Raw genomic sequence first — 18428 nt, forward strand, 5'->3', positions numbered from 1 at the left:
AAGGTATTAGTGAGTTATTGTTTTATCTTGTAGAGCATAACACCTTGTAGAATTTACTTTGGGAATATAACTCATGGAAAATGAAAGTAATCACTGTGCTTGGCCTTATCAGTCCAGGTTGTTTATTAAAAGAGATGCATATGCCCGAGTAAAGGTATGATTTCCCTGCAATTACTTCATACACCCTGGCTTCTGTCTTCTAACAATGACTTTAACAACCCAAAAGGATAATCAACAGAAAAACCAGCCTGAATTGCCAGGCCAAAGTCTCCCTGAACCAGAAGCAAGCACGCTAGAACCAGTTTCAGATATTAACCCATTGCCAGGCAGGATAGCTTGAACCGAGGAATACAGAGAGCACGGGACCCACATCTGGGAATACCCTTCCCAATTAAGGTGACTTTAGCACCACAAAAGGAGTATGGACAGAATGCTGAATCTTTTCAAACACTCACCGCCAGAAACAGATCTGGGTTTATTCCATCATCCTTTTGTTCACCAGGCCAACCAAGTTTGGACCCTACCATATGCAAATCAATCTTGGCCCTGTTCCCATGAGAACATTCCAGCCCGTACTGTCAGGCCAGATATGCCCTGTACCAGAAATAAACATCCTGGGAATGGTTTCAATGTATCATCCTTCATCAATCAGGCTAGCTTGAATCCAGTGACACAGTGTGCACGGTACCCAGGTCTGAACATACCCTTCCCACGTAAGGGATGTTAGCAACATAAAAGGATGATGGACGGAGTGCTGAAAATTTTCAAACCCTCACCCCAGTCAGATATCTGGGTTTAATCCATCATTCTTTTGCTCATCATGCCACCCCATTTTGGAACTAACAATGTGCAAATCAGTCTTGACCCAGTTCCTCTTGGGAACAATCCAGTCTGAACCGCTAGGCCAGGTACTCTCTGGACTGGAAACAAACATCCGGGAACCAGTGTCAGGATATCACTGTTCATCTTCCAGGTTTGCTTGAATCCAGTGGCACAGTGAGCACGGGACAGATGTCTGTCCATTCCCTTCCCACCTAGGGTGATTTTCGCAACACAAAAGGACGATGGACAGAGTTTTGAAACTTTTCAAACACTCATCCTCAGTCACAGATCGGAGTTTAATACATCATTCATTTGCTCACCATGCCACCCCAGTATTAACCCCACCATATGCAAAACAGTATTGCTCTGTTCCCTATGGGAATAGTCCAATATAAACTGCCAAGTGAGGAACTCCCTAGATTAAAAACAAGTTTCATGAGACTAGTTTCAGGATTTCACCCTTCTTCAACAATCCAGTGTCACAGTGAGCACGGGAACCATGTCTGGGCATACCTTTCCCACTTAGGGCAACTTTAGCAACACAAAAGAATGATGGACAGAGTGCTGAAACTTTTCAAACACTCACCCTCAGTCACAGATCTGGTTTAATCCATCATACTTTTGTTCACCATGCCAAACCCTTTTGGACACAGCCATATGCAAATCAGTCTTGACCCTGGTCCCCATTAGCAAAAATCCAGCCCGAACCACCACACTAGATCCTCCCTGAACCAGAAACAAGCATTATAGGACCTGCTTCAAGATATAATCTTTCATCAACCAAGCTAACTTGAATACAGTGGCACAGTGAGCACAGGACCCACGTCTGGGCATACCCTTCTCACTTAGGGTGATTTGAGCAACCACAAAAGGATGAAGGATGGATGCAGAAACTTTTCAAATGCTTACCATTACTCACAGATCCAGACTTAATACATCATCCTTTTTCACACAATGCCAATACAGTTTGACCCAGCCACATACAAATCATTATTGAACCTGTTGCCCAAGGGAACAATCCAGACCAAACTGTCAAGTCAAATCTTTCTTAGACCAAAAATAAATATTTTGGGACTGGTTTCAAGATAACACCTTTCATCAGCAAAGCTAGTTTGAGTCTAGTTGCACAGTGAGGACGAGACCCACGTCTGGGTGTACCCTTCCCACTTAGGGTGACTTTAGCAAAACAAAAGGGTGATTGACGGAGTGCTGAAACTTTTCAAACACTCGCCCCCAGTTACAGATCTGGGTTTAATCCATTGTTCAGCATACCACCCCCGTTTACAATCAGCCATATGCAAATTAGTCCTGACCCTTTCCCCCCGGGAACAATCCAACCAAACTCCCAGAACTAAAATTACACATCTGGGACTGGTTTCCAGATATCAAACCTCATCATCCAGATTACCTTGAATCCAGTGGTACAGTGAGCACGAGACCCACGTCTGGGCATACCCTTCCTACTTAGGGTGATTTTAGCTACACAAAAGGATGATGGGTGAAATATTGAAACCTTTCAAACACTCATCTCCCGTCACAGATCTGGGTTTAATCCATTGTTCTTTTGTTCAGCATGGCACCCCAGTTTGCACCCAGCCATATGCAAATCTTTCTTGACCATGTTCACCATGGCAGCACTCCAGCCTAAACTGCCAAGCCAGGTCTTCCATGGACTTGAAAAAAGCATCTGGGTACTGGTTTCAGAGTAGCACCCTTTATCAGCCATTCTAGCTTGATTTCAGTGGCGCAGTGAGCACACGACCCACGTTTGGGCAAACCCTTCTCACTTAGGGTGATTTTAGCAACACAAAAGGATGATGGGCGAAATACTGAAACCTTTCATATACTCACCCGAAGTCACAGATCCGGGTTTAGTACATCACTCTTTTGCTCACCATGCTCAGTTTGGACCCACCCATATGTAAATCAGTTTTGATCCTGTTTCTCAGGAGAACAATCCAGTCTAAACTGTCAAGCCAGGTCCTCCTCAGACTAAAAATTAGAATCTTGGAACAGGTTTCATGGTTTCAGCCAAGATAGCTTAACTCGGAGACACAGTGAGCACGCCACCCACATCTAGGCATACCTTTCCTACTTAGGGTAACGTTCGCAAGACAAAAGAATAAAGGACAGAGAAATGAAACTTTTCAAACATTCACCTGACTTACAGATCTGGGCTTAATGCATTGTTCTCATGCTCATTATGCCACCCCAGTTTCGACCAAGCCATATGCAAATCAGTCTTGACCCTGTTCCCCATGAGAACAAGCCTGAACTGCCAGGCCTTCCCTAAACTGAAAACAATGATCCTTGGATTGGAATGAAGGTATCACTTTTCATCAACCAGGCTACTTTGAATCCAGTGACACAGTGAGCGCTAGAATCATGTATGAGCATACCCTTCCCACTTAGAACCACTTTAGTAACACAAACGAATGATGAACAGAGCAATAAAAGTTTTCAAACACTCACCTCAATTACAGATCTGGGTTTAATCCATTGTTATTTTGCTTACTATGCCACCTCAGTTTGTAATCAGCTATATACAAATAAGTCTTAACCCTGTTTCCCATTAAAACAATCCAGCCGAAACTTTCAGTCCAGGTCTTCTCTAGACTGGAAACAAGCATCCTGAGACCAGTTTAAGGTTATCACCCTTCATCATTCAGATTAGCTTGAATCCAGTGGCATAGAGAGCACGGGACCCACATCTGAGTATACCTTTCCCACTTAGGGCAACTTTCACAACACAAAAGACAGAGTACTGAAACTTTTCTAACACTCACCCCCAGTCAAAAATCGAACTTTAATCCATTGTTATTTTGTTCACTATGCCACCCCAGTTTGACCGAGCTAATTGCAAATCAGCCTTGCCCTGTTACCCATGTGAACTATCAGATGAGATTCTCACTGGACCATAAATAAGCATTCTGGAATTGAGTTTAGAATACTACCCTTCATGAGCCAGGCTAGCTTACATCTAATTACACGATGAGCACTGGACCCACAGCTGGGCATACTCTTCCCACTTTAGCAACACCAAAAGATGATGGACGCAGTGCTGAAACTTTTCAAACACTCACCCCCAATCACAGATCTGGGTTTCATACATTGCTCCTCACCATGCCACCCCAGTTTGCAATCAGCCATATACAAATTAGGCCTGACCCTGCTCTCCAGGGGAACAATCCAACCCAAACTGCTAGGCCAGATATTTGCTGGACTGAAAACAAGCATTCAAGGACCAGTTACAGAATATCGCCCCCTCATTATCCAGATTAGTTTGAATACAGTAGCACAGTGAGCATGGGACCCACAGCTTGGCATACCCTTTCCACTTAGGATGAATGTAGCAACACAAAAGGATGATGGGCAAAGTGCTGAAGCTTTTCACTTAGGGCAACTTTCACAACCAGTGCTGAAACATTTCAAACACTCACCCCCTATTCACAGATCTAGATTTAATCCATCATTCTTTTGCTCACTATGCCACCCCAGTTTGGACCCAGCCACATGCAAATCTGTCTTACACTGTTCACCATGGGAAAAATCCAGCCCAAACTCTCAAGCCACATTCTCTTCAAACTAAAAACATGCATCGGGGTACCAGTTTTAGGGTATCATCCATCATCAGCCAGGCTAACTTGAATCCAGTGCATGGGACCCACATCTGAGCATACCTTTCCCACTTAGAGCATTGTTCGCAACACAAAAGTATGATCAGCAGAGTGATGAACCTTTTCAAACACTCACCTCAGTCACAGATCTGTTTTAAATCCATCATTCTTTTCCTTGTCATGCCACCCAAGCTAACAATCAGCCATATGTAAATCAGTTTTGACCCTGGTCCCAAAGGAAACAGTCCAGCTCAAAGTACCAGATCAGGTTTTCTTTAAAACTGCAACAAGCATGCAAGAACAGATTTCAGAACATCATCCAAATTAGCTTGAATCTAGTAGCACACTGAGCACATGACACATGTCTGGACATACCCTTCCCACTTAAGGTTAATTTAGCAACACAAAAGGGTGATGGACGGAGTACTGGAACTTTTCAAACACTAACCCCCACTCACAGATCCGGGGTCAATCCATCATTCTTTTACTCACCATGCCACCACCATGTGTTTGAAACAAGCCATATGCAAATCAGTCTTGACCCTTTTCCCCATGGGAACAGGCCAGCCCAAACTGCTAGGCCAGGCCCATGGTTAACAAAAGAATGATGGTTTAAACCCAGATCTGTGACTGGGTGTGATTGTTTGAAAAGATTCATCATTCTGTCCATCATTCTTTTGGGTTGATAAAGTCATGTTAGTTGCCAGGGTATGCCCACATTTGGGTCCCTTGCTTACTGTGCCACTGGTTTCGAGCTAGCCTGGCTGATTTCTAGCCTTGGTCACACCAGGGGCCTGATATATTCTTTTTTTGTATTTTCTAAGTTTGTGCCAGGCCTGGTCTGGAAATTCAGGCTGGTCTGTTCCTATGGGAAACAGGGTCAAGACTGATTTGCATATTGCTGGGTTGAAACTGGGGTGGCACCGTGAGCAAAAGAACGATGAATTAAACCCTGATCTGTGACTGAAGTGAGTGTATGAAACATTTCATCACTCTCTCCATCATTCTTTTGTGTTACTAAAGTGGCCCTAAGTAGGAAGTGTAGGCCCATACATAAGTCCCATGCACAGTGCTTCTTTCTTTATAGTGATCTGGTTGGTGACAAGTTGTACTTTGATACTAATTCCAGGATGTTTGTTTTTGGTCTTGGAGTGAATCCTAGTTTGATTTAATGGGATAACAGGAGTTAGCTTAGCCTCTGACTTGCTGACTCGTGACCCTGTCACCTAGTGATTTTTAAACCTACTTAGCTTGCTCTGTCTTAGCCCATTTAATTCATCTAAGATGGCTGCATTGTTTATAGTTAGGCCACTTGTTATGTTTTGTATTATCAGTGCCACCGCGCTAAGGAGTCAAGATCAAGCAATAAAGACAGACAAACAAACAGTAGGTGTTCACACTTAGGGATTTTCCCTCTCTAAACTTTCGAGGGATTGTTTATAATAATTGCCGTCCCAAGCATGTCTGTTATCTATTGTTTGGGAACACACCTACGTCAGGGGTCCTGGTAGATCTGTATAAATACATCGCACTTTAGACAGATAATCAGAGGGATTCCGACCAGAGGGGATTGCCACCATCGCTGATATCGATGCTGCATGTCATCTTGACACTGACCAAGTCTTCGTGTCCCTGCAGAGTCTGAGATAGAGACCTCATTCCAAGGAACAAGGGTTGGGGGCTCCTCTCATGGACATGGCATTGGCAGATTAGGTTTAGCAAACCCTGCTCTCCTTTAGGTAGGAGGTTAGGCCTATCACATTAGGGTATTAGGGCATATTACATCTCAAATGTCTTTTACATGCATTGCAAGATGGTGGGGTCTTTGTAATAATGACTCTCGTCTTCACAATTCTGTTCCTTGCATTATTCATTATCCTAATCATTGCAGCCCATGTAACTTACCACAAATTGCAGTTGTGTTAAATAAAAACTATTGAAACTCTACTGCATCTTTGTCATTGCCTGCGTTTGTATGAGGCATGATATATCTGTGAGAAAGGGGTAATCTCCGTTTAACCATGACACTCCCTGAAATGTCTTGTTCTTGAGTCCATGCGTAAAGGCTGCCACAAATCACCTTTTACTATTGTGTTTCTGGTGAGGTGCTGCTAGTTAGCCGGTAAGGTTGGGACAACAGTTGCGAATTGTTGGAGGATAGGCATAGTCGCCTACAAGCAAAAGTACTGCCATCCTTTAACCAGCAGTCTTGCCTAGAGCAAGAGCCGAAACTACCACACTATCTGGACTGGTCCAAAAGGAATCAGGATTAATATTGATTCACATATGGCTGGTTCTAAACTTCAGTACCATGGATTAGGCCAAGATTTATGAGGGTGGGATGAGTGTATAAGAAGTTTCAGTGCTCCATCTGTTATTTGTTTGTATTGCTAAAGTAATGCCAGTGGCCAGGTTATGCCCAGACATGGGTCCTTTGCTCACTGAGTCACTGGATTCAAGTTAACTTTGTTGATGAGGGGTTATGTACCTAAATTGGGACCAGGATGCTTGTTTCCAGTCCTGGGAGGTCCTAGCTTGGCAGTTCAGGATGGACATGTGGAACAGGATTGAGGCTGATTTGCATATGGCTGGGTCCAAACTAGGGTGGTATTGTGAGCGAAAGAGCAATGGATTAAAGCCAGGTCTGTGACTGGGGGTGAGTGTTAGAAAATGTTCAGCTCTCTGTCTCTCACCTTTTTTTTATTGCAAAAGTCAAACTAAGTGGCCAGGGTAAGCACAGACGTGGGGCCCTTGCTCACTATGCCATTGAGGATTTGTGCTAGCTTGGTTGATAAGGGTGATACCCTGAAACCAGTCCCAGGATGCTTGTTTTCAATCCAAGGGGGCATCTGCCTTGATAGCTCAGGCTAGACTGTTCCCATGGAGAGCAGGGTCAAGACTGATTTGCATGTGGCTCGGTCCAATCTGGGATGTCATGGTTAGCAAATGAGTGATGAATTAAACCTGAATATGTAACTGGGAGTGAGTGTTTGAATAGTTTCAATGCTCTGTCCATCATGCTTTTGTGCTACTAAAGTCACTCTAAGTGTTAAGGGTGTGTCCATACGTGGGTCCCTTGCTCACTGTGCCTCTGGATTCAAGCTAGTCTTGTTGATAAGGAGGGATGCCCCTAAAAATGGTCTCAGAATGTTTATTTCCATTCTTGGTAGTTTGCCATAATGTATGAAAGGGAGGCATTCCGCCGCTAGGGAGGCTGTAAAAATGGCGTAAAGGAATCTATGAGATCCCTTTGCACCATTTTTATTGGCATTTTTCAATGTCAGCTAAGTGCAGGTGTTAAAAACTGGCTCCGATTGATTACAATGAGCCTCTGGGTGCTTTGCCGGATTAGCATCATGAGTTTTGAAACTAATCCTGCAAAGCGCCAGACTAGCGTCAACATTTTTTAATATGCAAAGATTACATTTAAGTTACACACATGCTGTGGGGGGACATGGCCTAGCAGGTGACCATGATGGACGCACATCACTGAAGTTCCAGTGGAATTGCTCCTAATCTTGCTGAAATGGGTCGTGTTGCCTCTCCTACCTCGCCAAAGAAGACATCTTGGCTATAACTCCAATGTAGCAGTGCAGCAGAATCGTGCAGAATAGGTGGTGAGGCATGCAGGTCAACAACTTTGTGGTGTAGCAGGCGTCCTGCCTTTACTTTGGAGACTTCACTGTGGCAGGGGTCGCAGATGAGCCTGAGGTACTATGGCCATTGGGCTTCTCGGGCTGCCCGTTCCAGCTTCCACTCCTGGGACTTCTGGCTGCCGCCCCTAATACGCTCCGGTTTGTATTTGCTACTGCTCCCGTTGGGTCACACCACAATGGCTTCAGCCCAGCTGCATTGCGGGGCTTGGGCCGCGTTGCCACGCGGCCATGTGGCCTGGTAGTTGGGTCTGGGGCCTTTGCGGGCACCCAGGTCTGCAGGAATGATCTCTCGGCTCACCACGGCTCAGCTTGAGAACCTTGCTGGGCCCCCACTGCAACATCTGTAAGGACTGGCCTTTTCTTCTCCTCATCCACGCTCAGGCATGACAACTGTAGCAGCTGTCTGAGATGCTTGTCTCTATCTGCTGGCCTCATCTGTCCAGCAGCAAAAAGTGATCACCATGGCCTTCTGACTCTGCTTTGGACATTCGACAGGCATAAACAATCAGAGGCAACTGAAACTGCGCACATGGTAGAACGGGGCAGCTTTACCCCCACATTTGTGGCAGAAAGGGCCGAGTGACCCGCTCCAGGCTGTCCTCAATGGCCGATAATTACCAGGCTGCTTAACTTGCAGGACTGCAACATGGTGCTGTGGCTGGAAAGGGAGAGCGGTGGCAGGGCTCCACAATATCCTTCTTTCCTGACTTCTGAATGGCGGTGCTAGACGCTGGCTTCAAATCTGCAGATTTCAAATTTTCACTGCGTAAATTGGGCCTTTGCTACAGCATGATGAATCCTACCCGAATCAGGCCCTGATTTATACTTTATTTGTGCCGCATTTGTGTCATTTTTTTATGCAAAAGCGGCGCAAACTTACAAAATACAATTGCGTTTTGTAAGTTTGCACAGATTTTGCGGCAAAAAATGACACAAATGAAGGCGCAAAAAAGTATAAATCCGGGCCTCAAAGTGGATGCTGATGGCATTACTCATTATTTTGACACTCTGGCATCAGCGCAAAGTTTTTACAAGTAATATCTTAAAGACAGTTCACCCTCACAGCGCTCCACTCAGGACAGATCCCCACCGGAACTTCATTCAGATGCTAGTATGGACGTATTCCCAACAGGGTGATCTTCACATCTGACTGTCTTGCCTAGAATGCGTCTCACCAACACCTTGAGGCCCCCGCTTGCCAGACCAGTGGGCATCAACTACAACATGTCTTGGAAACTGCTACCTGACCCTTGACTCTGACCAACTTTGCTGATCGTGTATACAGATCCCTTCTTTTTTGGGATCTCCACTGTGGCGTTGACACTCCTGAGTAGTTTACACACTTATGATATTTGGGGGCATATTTCTACTCGATTTGTGCCGAATTTGCATCATTTTGTTTTACACAAACTTGGCGCAAAACTAAATCCATATTTATATTTTGATATTAGACCAGTGTAACATCAAAATATTGGAGTTTGCACCATTTTTTAAATGTGTGAACCTACCTTGCGTCAATGAGATGCACGGTAGGCGTTCTCATCTACAAAATGGTGCTCGGCCCATATTTATCCCCCCATGAAAAAATGATGCACAGGCGGGAGGTGGGGCTAAACATGGTGCATTGCCTGAGTCAGACCAGATGTTAGGCGACCTGTGAACCTATTTACATGGTTAAACACCATGGAATGGGCCCACAGGTGCATTCCTCAAGCCCCAGGAACCCCCCAACCCACACCAGAGGGACACCGGAGGATGGGGGAACCCAACCCAGTTAAGTAGGGTACGTGTGAGTAAGTATTTTTTTTTTTTTTTTTAAATAAAAGTACCATTGGTGGCCCAACTTGGGCCCCCTGCATGGCACAGGGTGCAATGGCCATGCCCACGGGTCACTGGTCCCCCGTTCTGGCCAGTGGCATGGTGGGCATGACTCCCGTCTTTTCTATGACAGGAGTCATGTGTTATGAATGGTTTTTCGTCAGAAAATGAGGCTAGGCTGGTTAGATGCATTTTCTTTGCCTTTAACCAGCCTAACATCATTTTTTGGTGCAAACATCCCTTCTCCCATACCATCACCCACACCCGACTAATGTCATTTTTTTACGCTAGCCCACCCTTTGTGCCGGCTTCTACCATTCCATAAATATGGCGCCCGGCTGGTGCTCAGGAATGGCACAAGCCGGTGCTAATCTTTTTGATGCAAAACTCCGTTAGTGCAGTTTTGCATCAAAAAGTATAAATATGCCCCTTGGTTTCTTTGTCTACTGTTATGTACTTAATTGTGGTTATTTTGGTATTCACCGGAACCCATGTGGTCGGGTGTTGTGGGGGGATACAAGCGGGGGCTCAGCTTTAATTTGTATGTTTGTAAATGGTTCTTCCTCAAATCTGCACATCTTTGACCACATCAGACCCACGCACCACTCTGTCGATCTCTTCCCATTTTTCATTGGTACTCACAAGATCCACTGAGCCACGACCAGTAGATATCACTATCCTCGGTGACCTCCCCAGTAGGCAAGCAACTCACACTCTGTGTCTTATGCAACATTTGTGACACATATGTGCTCAAGGACACCTGACATCTGAAAGGTGCATCAACGCTCGCATATACTCCACCCCAATATTAGTCCTGCATAGATTATTGCTTCCTCTCAGCTACCCTATGCCCATGGCTGGATACAGTTCACCATTTTGTTCACACACTATCGACCACTCTCCAGTATGCCTCACACTATACCTCCAGTATGGGGGCAACCAGAAGTGACAATGGCGTTTCCACACACTGGCTCTACCAGATTCATTATTCCGCTCTGAGCTACGCAGAGTGGTGATTGATTATTACTGCCCCAGTGAGGGCTCAGTGACCACCACACTACCCTATGGGACATTCAAAGTATACATTAGGGCATTTGTATCACCAAACACTCTGGGGTGCTAAGGAACATACGCAGGAAATTGGAGGGCATTGAGAGGGACCTTGTCGCACTTGACTGAACCACTGCCACACACCCAGATATGCCCATCCTGTTTAAGCGTGACAATCTGCTAACAGAATACTGTGTCTTAGCTGACTGGGAGGTTCTCTTACTGGGTAAATATGCCAGATCCCACAGATATCTGGAAGGTGAGCACCCGGGACACGTGCTTGTGAACCTCTTGCGACCCCAGAGAGGATCTTCCTTCATACCTGAGCTCTGTCTGGTAGAGGGGACTAGGGTGACCACTAATGAGACCATACTGGCAACCCTACTCCAAAATTACACCTACCTCTACGCCTCTCGCTTCTTAGGAGATGCCACTGCACAGATGGCATATTTAGATGGTGATTGCAGAGGCAACTGACTCCCTGGATGGCTCCAAGGCCCCTGCTTGGATGGTTTCACTGGAGAATTTCATAACCATTTCAAGCATCTCCTTGTCCCTCGATTACTGACCATCTACATGCAATTCCTTGAGGCCGGTACGCTTCCTCCTTCCCTACAGGAGGCTGTAATAACCTCACTCTTTAAACCAGGTAAAGACCTGCACCACTGCGGATCTTACAGACCCCAGTCGCTCCTAAACTATGACAACAAAAAAAGTCCAAGGTGCTCTCCAATGGCCTTGCCCTCCCGATGGAACAAATATTGTCCCCGGCAAAATCAGGATTCATTTGTCACCACTCCACTTCCCTAAGCTTGTAAGTTGTTTTCTCGGTCATTAACAGAATTTCACTCGCCATCCCAGCTGCAGCGGCTCTCCTGGATGCGGAGAAGGCATTTGATTCATTAGAATGGCCTTTCCTCCACTCAGTTCTCTGCAAGTTACATTTCCCCATGTAGTCTTCTCACTAATTAAACTTTTATACACAGATCTGACGGCAGGTATCGGGACTAACGGCTCCTTATCCCCCCCTTTCCCTTCACCCTTGGCACTAGGCATGGATGCCCCCTATCTCAGTTGCTTTTTATCATAGCTCTGGCCTCCTAGTCTGGCACCTTCAACTATCTTACCTGCACTGCGGCCTACAGTTTCCTACTGGCCCCCTCTGCATTTCACTTTATGCCGATGACGTACTCCTGTTCGTGCGTCACCCAGTAAATAATCTGGTTCACCTGCTTCAGGAGATGATCCTTTTTGGAGACCACTCCGGTCTCCAGATTATTTGGGCCAAGTTCAAACTGTTCCCCTTCACAGGGGCCACTACTTCCTTCCAATATGAATTCCCACTGCGCTAGTGCGAGGGTCTGGTTAAGAACCTAGGCATCATTTTGCATTGTGACAAAGAGCAGGTAGTATGCCTGAATTATGGCCCTGCCTTGACAAACTAACAGACCAGTTTGACAGATGAATTCACCTGCAATTGTCCATGGCAGGGCACATAGCAATTACAAAAATAGTGGTGCTCCCTAAGTTTCTTTATCTCTTTATGAATATCCCCATCCTCCTTGCCAACACCTTCTTTGATACATTACGTAGCCTGCTACTAAAAAGCCGGTAAGTGTCCTCGCATCAGCTGGGAAACCCTGGTGCTCACATGAGAGGGGAGGATTTGACCTTCCACATCTGCACATGTATTACTTAGCGGCACAATGCCAGTGCCATTTGGATGCCAGAATCCCCTACGCTAACTCTGAAGGAGACATGGTCACTCCATCGCCTCTAACCTCCGTCTTTCCAAAAGGAATCCCTCTTGACCCCAACAACATCCATCCTTTGTCCACCACATATTGGGTTTCGGGGAAACTACAGCGCAAAGTAGGGAGCTCCATGTTCTAATCACTGTCGCTAGAACTACCAGATAACCCCTGGCTCCCTATCACATGTGAAGTCTTGGTGAAATGCACTTTAGCTCAGTTCGATCGTCACATCATTCGGGGCCTCTTCCCAGATGGCCTTGCACTTGTTCACTCCACTGACATTTTCTTCACTAATGCCAATATTATGGACCACTTCATCATGCTTCTAATATATGATGCGTTGTGTGCCATTGTACCATCAAACCTGCTTTAGCCTGCTAACTTCGCACACCTGGCGATAAATGACAACGATGGCACCTGACTGGTATTAAAACTGTGTCATGCCAATATTGCCCTACACCCTACCTATGATGCCAAACTCAGGGAAAACTGGGAGACATATTTGAGTGTCCACTGACAAATAAAATGTATGCCTGCTGTGCACAAACTAGACCCATCGCATCCCACCACTGTCACAAACTCATGCACTTTTATTTTCTGAGATTGGCTTACGTCAGCCGTAATGATCAACATAGATTTGATCACACTAGATAGTCCGAGTGCCCCAAATGTCACACTGTAGGAGCAGACTTTTTTTCACATGACCTGGATGTGCAGACACATCGCTCTCTACTGGAGGAAGATCTTTTCCTGACTTGCCCAGATGACAGTTATCATCCCAGATGCCGAGCTGCTCTTGGCACTGCTGGGTTATGTACAGCCTCTCCCGAAAAGCACCAAATACTTCACTGCCATGGCTCGCCTCCTAGCCATGCATGATATTGCAATGCACTTGGGTAGGGAGAGCCCACTCACGGTCACAAACTGGCTCAAGAGTATGACATATTGTGACACCACCAGCAGGTTGTATGCCTCCCTTCAACCTCTAGACCAAAGGAAATCTGGCATCCCCTATGAGAATATGTGCTGCTGACGACCAAGGCATTGCAAAGATACTATCACCCCAAATGCAACATGTGAGCACCGTGCCTCCCCCATAGCCCTCATTTCCACTCACTTGGCTGACCCTATCTATCTTACCTTGGGCGTCGGTGTCAGATATTCTCACCGTACGATTTGGGCCAGTATGACACTCCCTCCCCTCCGACCTCTTCACACTGGGCAGCAGCTATCCCACACCATGTGCTTATGGTATGATTATAGGTATATATATATATATATATTGCATAGTATCCAATGTGCAGAGATGATAATTTTTATTAATTATTATTCAGTAGTTTATTCATTATCCAGCATTTGGACCATCTCACGCTATCTGCTGTTCATCACTGTCTTACTGAGGATCACACTGTTTTAGAACATGCTGCAAAGTTCTCCTCTCAATGTTACTAACCAGTTTGTCAAATGTACCTTGTTTTAGCAACCAGGACTCCACTTGCTTCTTACCATGCTGAACACACTGGCATTTCACTCAGGGTGCTTCTATTATATGCCCTACATTTATGTTGTGATTTATCATGATTATGTTTGTCTAAAACATTCAATAATTAAAGTAAAAAAAGTAACACACCTGCTAAATGCAAAGTTTGTATATTAGACCACTGATAGTGAATTATTACCAGGAGGAGAGGAGGTGGGGACCAGAAGGATGATTCATGTGAAGAACTGTCTGGATTGCAAAATATCAACGCTGTAACATTTCAGGGTCTAATGTCTGAGGGCTTATTACAGCTGTCTGCGAACATGCAGACTTTGATTATTCTCTGAAGTTTACTGAAATTCTAGTGGAGGATGAAGAAGAAGAAGAAAGAAAATAATGTTTCAACATAAAATGTGTACGTTTATATGTGTGTATTCCTAGAGTAGCAGCAAGATGCTAGATTCCAAGATTCCTGCCCTGACTCTTAGACTGGAGACTCGCTTTAGAATTTCTGATGCTTTTCTTCATGAGAGGTTGCCTTACTTAGGTTTTGCTGACTGTCTGCTGAAAACTTGAGCTGAGAATACTTTCCAGCTTATTAAGCAAAAGGCTTCATGCTTGTGCATTGATTCTCTCATCTGAGCTCTTCATTGGTCTTCTGAACTGGAACCTTTTCCTTTTACTCATGCTATTCCAACTTAATTTAGAATAAAGAATGTTCTGTTATGGAACACACTTACTGTATTACTACTATATAAACTGTGATTCTTATGAACATTTTATTCTATTTTATAATTAAATATCGATTGATGGATTATTTTACATTTTAATGCTGAAATATAAAGATTAACATATAATGAATAAAATGATAAAAGACTAAAAGAACTGAAAATAAAACCCTTTACTTCACACACAATTCTCTTTGTTGACTGTACTAAAAGTCTTTAAAGATGTATTGCTACGTAGAGGATTGTCCCTTACTTCTCCTTTTCGAAGAGAAAAGTTTTATATAACCAGAGGTGGGGGTTATTTCATGATTTCACACAAAGATTGAGATATTGAAAGCCATGTTCCCACACATCTAGACGTTTTATCTCTGCTCCTTCTCACCTCCTTTTCTCTCCGATCTTTCACTATTCTCTCTATTGTCCTCTTTTCTCTCTTTGCTCATGTCACACAATGAGTCTGCTACAATATAATGAAAGAGGCACCACTAGAGGGTCTGAAACTTACAAAACTGGACTTCAGGGGCTCCAGCCTACCCAGAAATGCTTAGCGAGATGTGTTTGAACAAACCATAAAGGCAACACCATATGAAAATAGCTAATATATAAGAATCAAATAATTCAAAAATGTACAAATTTAGTGCAATTAAAAACATATCCACTAATATTTAAAAACAAAATCCATAATATACCTAAAATATGTTAAAAATTATATAAAAAACACAAGTAAATCATGCCCCAATAAGAAAACATTTCACCAGTATTCATTATGAATTGCAAGTCACAACTGTTTCTCAGTCTCATTGTAGCTTTCAAAAAGCTGATTACATTAAAAAAGAAAATTGTCTCAGAGGGCAGTTAATGATACATGATGGCAAGTCGCACTTGAGAAAAGCTTGCCCATTTTTATAAAGGAATAATGTACACCTTTCCCTCAGGACCACGTAAAAATTGCAAAACATTGCAAAGTGCAAAGTGTCCTACGGAGACATTCCTGCCTCAGAGACAAGTTAACAAATAGCACAATAAAGCCATCCTAAACCTAGTAAGCAAGAAGTAATCATACATGCTCTTTACAACTGAAAGTCATCTGCGTCATAAAAAAAATGCTCTTTTAACCTTATTCAATCAGTCTTAAATATACTCTTAGGAGTGTAAAATAATTCAACCCTTCCTAGTCTCTGCAGGGTTTCCTTAATGTACTTGGGCCAGGGGATATGATGGCACCAATCAAGGGCAAACCAATCCTTCAAAATATCTCCATTCAATTTTGTCTGAACCTTTGACCAAATATCTATCAGAGACAAAGAGGACGGAACACCATAATATCAATTATGCAGCCAACAACCAGTTCTTCATGCACTGCAAATGTTGAGACTCTTTGGGGAACACATACAAGTCATCCCAATAAAGTATTTTCAATGGTTTGCAGCTGCATCTGTTTGATATATCCCCAGACCTCACTTCCATAGACTACCTTTGAGACACATAGGGGGTCATTCCAAGCTTGGCGGGCGGCAAGCGGGAACAGCCAGAAGACCGTACCGCGGTCAAAAGACCGCGGCGGTCATTCTGGGTTTCCCACTGGGCTGGCGGGCGACCGCCAAAAGGCCGCCCGCCAGCCCAGTGGGAAACACCCCTCCACGAGGAAGCCGGCTCCGAATGGAGCCGGCGGAGTGTAAGGTGTGCGACGGGTGCAGTAGCACCCGTTGCGAATTTAGCAGACACTGAAATTCAAAGTGGGGCCCTCTTACGGGGGCCCCTGCAGTGCCCATGCCACTGGCATGGGCACTGCAGGGGCCCCCAGGGGCCCCACGACACCCCTCACCGCCATCCTGTTCCTGGCGGTCGAAACCGCCAGGAACAGGATGGCGGTGAGGGGGTCAGAATCCCCATGGCGGCGCAGCAAGCTGCGCCGCCATGGAGGATTCCCCTGGGCAGCGGAAAGTCGGCGGTACACCGCCGACTTTCCGTTTCTGGCCGCGGCTGTACCGCCGCGGTCAGAATACCCAAAGGAGCACCGCCAGCCTGTTGGCGGTGCTCCCGCGGACCCCGGCCCTGGCGGTATTTACCGCCAGGGTCGGAATCACCCCCATAAACCTGTAATAAAGCCCTGGTGGGTCTTCTGCCCAGCCTCGAAGCAAAGTTAAAAAGTGCACTGTTGCCCTTATGAATTCATTATTTTTCCCACTCACCAAGGGGCTCCAGCTCAAGGAGGAGTCAAACAGTATCTTCAGGTATGAAAATACTCTAGTCTTAGGCAATATACGAGTTTCCAGAAGGAACTGTTTTGTTTTAGTAGAACGTGGGCCAGCAATCATCAAAATGGATTTTTTTACCTTGACCAATATGTCCAGATCATCCATAAAACCTGCAAAGGAATCCAACAAAAACTGGAGACCCTTTGTAGTATTAGCAATTAGGACTGCATCATCTGCATATAATAGAACTGGCAGCGAGTGTGACCCCACTGAGGACAATCTGCGTTGGTGTCAATCAGGGCCTGCTCCAATTTATTAACATACAAGTTAAATAAAAAAGGGGTCAAGATGCAACCCTGTTGTCAATACTAAACCAAAAAGTGCAGTTTTAGATCTTTGGAGTATCGTATAGATGCCTTAGTATTCATAGGAAGCTCTCTTATAAAGAAAACAATATCCCAGTCCACCCCATTAGATAACATATTATGCCACCAATTTGTCTCTATTTCATCCGGTCAAAAGCCAAGGTAAGATTCATAAATTCTAAATGGATAGAACCTCGGCGGGCAACAGTATATTTACTTAAAACCTTACATAAATTCAAACACTGTCCACTGTCGACCAGACTGTATGAAACCCATACTGCATGTCATAAATCACATTGTTTTCCTCAGCCCACATCCCTTATCTGTCTAAGAGAACTTACCCCACCACCCTCCCAACTGAGTCAAGCAAAGAAATAGGCCTGTACATTGGGCGTTGCCCCTGGCAACTTCTTTTTAATGCAGGAACAATAATAGAGGTGGCCCAAGACTGAGAAGGCCCCCCATCACTGATGCATTCATGGTTGTAGTCAAGATTGGGGCTCAGACTTCAACATCATTAACATACAGATCTGGAGGAATTCCTTCAGGTCTAGAGGCCTTGCTCTTAGAAAATCCAACTATACACTTTTTGACTTCATCAAGGGAGAATGACAGTTTTGAAGTCCCTTCCACCAAACAACCCTCGCAACAATTATTAGTGGACTTAATTTTGTCATAGGACCCCTTAAAATGAGGCACCCAACTATCCTCAGTGATATGTGAGTCCAGTGTAGCTATGACTTCTGGCGCCAAAAAGGAACTTTTAACTATGCTTTAAAATTTGGTGCTGCATTTCAACGTGCTCCCCTCGATTACATTTTCCAATGCAATGTCCCTTTAAACATTCCTATGACTCACAGTTCCCATTTTATACTGTTTGTGGCAATTCTAGATAAGGGCAGAATCCCATAGCTTAACGTTCAAGGCACACACATGATTC

This window comes from Pleurodeles waltl, chromosome 2_2 (assembly GCF_031143425.1).
Source record: "Pleurodeles waltl isolate 20211129_DDA chromosome 2_2, aPleWal1.hap1.20221129, whole genome shotgun sequence".
Classification (NCBI taxonomy): Eukaryota; Metazoa; Chordata; class Amphibia; order Caudata; family Salamandridae; genus Pleurodeles; species Pleurodeles waltl.